Source organism: Octodon degus, unplaced genomic scaffold (genome assembly GCF_000260255.1).
Source record: "Octodon degus isolate 3935 unplaced genomic scaffold, OctDeg1.0 scaffold00092, whole genome shotgun sequence".
Taxonomy (NCBI): domain Eukaryota; kingdom Metazoa; phylum Chordata; class Mammalia; order Rodentia; family Octodontidae; genus Octodon; species Octodon degus.
In genome coordinates this window covers 2,364,084-2,369,422 of record NW_004524668.1, presented here as the reverse complement: position 1 = coordinate 2,369,422, position 5,339 = coordinate 2,364,084, and the positions used below count along the sequence as shown (strand labels likewise).

Here is a 5,339-nt window from a genome sequence, read left to right as displayed (position 1 = left end):
GGACAGATCACTTGGGAGAAGTGGATGTTTGGGGTAGAGAAAGACCAGGAGCAAGTGTCAAGTAAGTGGCCTATGTTCTGGGTGGACCAGCTCAATCGTGACCTCAGGCAACTCACTCTACTTCCTGAGCTGTTTCTCCAGTTCCAAACTGCATGGCCGAAGGTCTTTAAGAGACTGGGTTTCTGGATAGGAACACAGGAGGATCTCTAGGGCCCTGTGGGGGCTGCTTCTGAAGAGGACTCCCCATTTTCTTGGGATGCTCTTCAGGGACCCAACTCTTAAGACAGATGGGAGGGTTTGCAGGGAGCTGTCACTGCTCATCACTCCTGCAGAACCAGGGATTCAGGTTGCGCGTTCTGATCTAATCTGTTTACTCATCTGAAAAGGGGGGATGAAGCCAATAGACATCATCTTCTGACCAGATGCAGGGATTGCGGGTCCAGGAGGCACGGGGTCTGCTGGAGATGGTGGTTTCCACCTCGCCCTTGTTCTACCATCTCTGTCCACCTCACATAGCTGCAGGCTTCTCCTGTGGGAGTTCTGGCTCCCTCCCCTGTTGCAGGACACTGGCGCTCACTGTCCTTTTCTCTGCCCAGCAACCTGACTCTTCTCCACACCTGGCAGATTCACCCAGTGCCTAGGTCTGGTGACCCCTCATGAGCATGTTGATCCCAAGCAAGCCACCTACCCTCTCTGAGCCCCACCCCCTCATCGACATAATGGGGACAACAGTCCCTACAACGTATGGAAATGCTCAGCACACCTGGAGCCCAGATCCATTATGAGCAGGCATGAAACATCAGTGTCCTCCAACCCATCTCAAATGTGGCCTTGTTAGCGGGGACAGCCAGGTCCCTATGATACCTATCACCCTGTATTACAGCCACCAGCCATCAGGTCAGCACCTCACATGACCTCAGACTCCTGTGTTCTGGGCCTCTTAGCATCTGCTGTGTCGAGGATAGGTACTTGTTAAAGATTATTGAATGAATGAATAAATGGATGGATGGATGGATGGAGCTATGGATGGGTAGGTGGATGGAGGATGCTTCTGTGGTACTACATTTATGGATGATCCACTCTGCCCTGTCAGGACAGAAGGCTTCTGCGCTATGACAACCCCAACACTACCACTATCTCTTCCTCAAGCACAATGTGTAGTTCCGGTTCATTGAGCATTGGCTATGTGCTGGACACTGAGGTAGTGCAAAGCCACCCTCTGGGGTCGGTGTCCTGCCTGCATGCTCACCTCCCACATAAGCAAACAGGCTGGGGTGGGGAGGCAGTAAGATCTGTAGCGGTGGTATCACATCCTGCACTCTTATCCACAGGTAAGGGTGGGTGGTCAGAGCCCAGAATAGTTGACAGCTTTTCCTCCTTGTAGAACATCTCTTCCCTTGAGAACCCATTTCCCTAGAACCTCCCTAACACTTCTCAGTCTCCTCCTAAGTTCTCTCTAACCCTTAGACAGCCATGAGCCCAGGTTCTGCGCTCCAGCCTGTAATTCATCCTATCTGCCTGGCTCGATTTCCCAGTCCCCTCATTTCTCTTCCTGGAGCTTGGTGTGGGATCCCTCGCAGGGCCCGCCCACTGGGAAAAGGCAAGTAGCCTAATCACAACGCCTTATTTTCTTCAACAGGATGATTGGTCAGAGCCTGAGCCAATCAGACTCTTCCCTAGGACTTCTGTGGAACTAGTTGAGAAAACTGACTCCTTCCCAAGTATAAGCTGGGAATGCAGAGGTGCGGGGAGGTTTCCTGAGACTGGAGTGGGCACATTGGAGACAAGGCCCATTATTAATATTCCTCGCCCCTGCTGTTGTCTTCCTGTCTCTTCCTCCATCCCCACCTCCTCCTCTTTCCTCTACCTCTAATCCTGGGGCTTGAATCCAGGGTCTTGCACACACTATTCAAATGCTCTACCACTGAACTACACCTCCAGCTTTACAGCCCACTCTCAGAGCTAGAAACAATCAGAACTGACTGATGGGTGGGTGAGATAACCCGATGGCATTACTGGAAACTCTGGATCTAGGCATGCCTGAGATCTGACTCACCCTTGAAGCTTGAAGATGAAGATGCCCCCAAACTTTTAATCTTGTTTTCCTTAATCCAGTTTGAGATTTCTTTCTTTCTTTTTTTTAGATTGAGATGAATTTCTGTCACTTAGATAACTAAAAGACTCTTAAGGATTCTCTCTCTCTCTCTCTCTCTCTCTCTCTCTCTCTCTCTCTCTCTGTCTGTCTGTCTCCTTCTCTTCTCTCCCAGGATAATCTCAGGTATAATCTACTCCTTCAGTCAGGTGTCTAATGCTGACAGTTTTCACTTTTTTGTTTGTTTTTTGGCACTGGGGATTGAACTCAGGACCTTGTGCTTACTAGGCAGGCATTTATACCACTGAGCCAACTCCCCAACCCTAATGTTGACAGTTTTTAAAGAACTGGGCATCAGGCAGGTCCTTCCCTCTCTGGAGTCCCCATTACAGATGATGCTGTCACCATCTCCCTCAGGCCCCAGAGAGAGAAAATTCAGTGATCTTTCTCTCCTTCACCCAACGCTGTTTTCCTGTAAGCAGTGCTGTACTGTTCCAGAAGGTTCTTGCCCCATCTGTCCCCTTCTCATTCTTCATCACTCTTTCCTTGATTCAGGTCTCTCTTCGTTTCCTGCAGCACGGTCTGTCCTCGCTTCCCTCCTCTTTGCCTTCACCCATCTCCCTGAACATCACTGCAACCAGTTCAGCAACCACCACTGCCAGCCCTGCCTACTCCCCATCAACCCAGGGCAGCCTCAGCTTCCCCCAAGTGGCCCCGGGCCTTCCCGATGTGGCTTTCTCTGAAACCATTTCTTCTCCCCACCCTGTCTCAGTCACATTTGGTGCCCTTCCCCTGACTGTACCAACCACCTTCTTGTCCCTGAGCTTTCCTGCTGTGATTTGTCCTTGCTGGTCTGGGCCTCGCCCCTCTCCCTACAGGAACCACCTCTGTGTTCCCAGAGCTCTACCAGAGCCACCTCCTGCAGGTGTCCTCCTCCCCAGGCCTGGCCCTGCACCACCCCAGCCATCCTTTTCTCTCCTCTGCTCTCAAGACCTGAGGGACCATGACCTCTGAGGGTGCGACCCTGCCTGATCTCCTGCCCCCTCCCAGGGTGGCCTCTAGGAGTGCAGATGAGTGCCAAGTGGCCTTTCTCAGAAGAATTTGGAAGGCGCACAGGCTAAGTCCAGTTTGGGTTTTGGAAGAAAAAAAAAAAGGACCTGAAAAACCAGGCAGGGTTATGTATGGCTGTAAGCCCAGGCTGCAGGAAAGGAAGATCACAAGTTGGATCCCAGCCTGGGCAACTTAGTGACTTAACAAGACCCTGTTTCAAAATAAAGTGGGAGTTGGGCTAGGGATGTAGTTCAGTGTGAAGACTTTTCATTTAATCCCCAGTACCATAATACATAAATAAATAGGCACCTGGAAGAAATAAGAGATGGCTCAGTGGAATAAGCGCTTCCCTGGCAAGAGCAAGGGCCTGAGTTCAATCCCCGGTTCTGCAAAAAAAGTACAGTTCCTTCCATCTGCACATCATTTTAGTTTACAAAGTGATTCTGGGTTCTTTCTTTCTTTCTTTTTTTCCCCATAGTTTAAATCTGAGTTATTTCTTCATTCGGTTTTTACACCTCTGTGCACTGTCAGGGAATGAAGGCGTTGCCAGCCCCATGGAACAGATGAAAAACGTGGCTCAGAGCCGGTTCTGATCGAGTGGCTCCCTCTCCCCAGGTGAGCCGAGAACCAGGTGAGGAGGAGGAGGAGGAGGAGGAGGGCGCGCTGGTTCTGGATTGGCCAGGGGTGACAGCAGCACTAGCCTCAAGGACAGCCACTGGCTGCTTTTCCTGGGAACAGGGTCCAGCCAATCCCCGAGCATTATCTATTTATGAAGAGGGTTACTCCTAACCTCACAAAGGAGGGAACTGAGGCCCGGGACAGGTAAGAGGGTTCCGCCCGCCCGACGCCTCCGTTATTGGTACAGCGCTTTACCCTTTGTACCTTTAGCGTCTCTTTCTGCATCTCACCACCCTGATCCCAGAGGGGGCTTGGTCTACCATTTTAGAGGGCGCAACTGGGGCTCCGAAGGCAGGGGAAGAGGGAGGGGGTGGCAGCAGCCCTTCTGATCCGCGGCGCGGCTTGGGATGTGGGAAGCGTGCGGCGCAGGGCCCGAGTGGGCGTTCGTGTCGCCTCCCCGCCTGCCGTGAGCGGCAGTGACGACCCTGCTCCCGGCAGCCAGCGCCACAGGTGCTCGGGCGACGGGTGTGCGGCGTGGGCGTGGGCGAGAGACCCGGGCGGGCGGGTCCCCACGCCCATCCTCCCGCCCGCGGCTGGTGGCAGGTGAGTGGGTGTCGAGGAACCGCCAGGCAGCGGAGAAAACAGGACGCCGCAGAGATCAGATTGCTCACCTGCAGCTGCGGTACCCTGGGCTAATAAAAGCCGAGCTTCCTGTTGTTTTTATTACCACCCTGTGCCTCCCCTGCCCCGGTCCGCTCCCAGCTGCAGCCCGAACCCTAACCGATCGCCGCAAACCTGCAGCGTCGGGGTCCAGGCCAATCGGGGCCCGAAATTCCACAGTTTGCCCCCATGCGCACTAGGCCAGATTCAGGTCACCTGAAAGGGTGGCTTGGGTCACCTGCATGGAAGCCCCCACCCGCACCCCACCCCCCACCTCGCGCGGGTGTTAATGAACAATACCGATCTCCAAGCGCGCCTCAGCCTGCTGGGTAACAATTTCTGCCGATTGCCCGCTCCCCAGCCTCCGGATCCATATGAATGTCGGGGGCTTTGCATGCAGAGCGTGTTTGAGGGCCCAGTTCAGCTGCAGGTCCAGGCCAGGCGGGTGTCTGGGCCCGAGGTCTCAGGGTGCAATCCATCCCAGTCGCGGCCAGAGGACCACCGAGCGAGCGTCAGTTTGCTCATTTGTAAAACAGGGATGGAAACAGCCCAGAGCTCTTGGGCCCGCAGGAGCCCAAGGAGAGAATGCAGGTGGCTGGTGACCGCAGTAGCTGCAGCAAGGATAACCTCAGCTGGACCGGAACAGGCCGAGTGGCCTTGGGCTCCATACACGCCCTTTCTGGGAGTCGGTTTCTCCAGAGCTCCGCGCACCGCAGGGAGCTGGGGGAGGCCGCGCCCTGCTCTCCCACTCTTCCTTCCCCCTCCCAGTTACCTGCTCCCGCTGAGCCGGGAAGCCTGGTGCAGCCCCCTCCAGCGACGCCCCCCAGTACCCCGGCCCTGCTGACTTCTCCAAGTGCAGCCACTTGCTGTCTCCTTCACCTGTCTAGCAGCTGCCTTCTCCGTCCCTGGGTGTCACATC

The 5,339-nt window shown here is 54.5% G+C and overlaps 1 long non-coding RNA gene across 1 annotated transcript in view; it reads left to right on the top strand.

Moving 5' to 3' along the window:
• Positions 1-3,888: 3,888 nt before the first annotated feature.
• Positions 3,889-5,339, top strand: part of LOC111818454 — a 5,527-nt gene continuing 4,076 nt past the window's right edge. The window contains exon 1 of the long non-coding RNA XR_002822433.1: positions 3,889-3,964. This is a non-coding gene — a long non-coding RNA (uncharacterized LOC111818454). The remainder of the gene's footprint in view (positions 3,965-5,339) is intronic.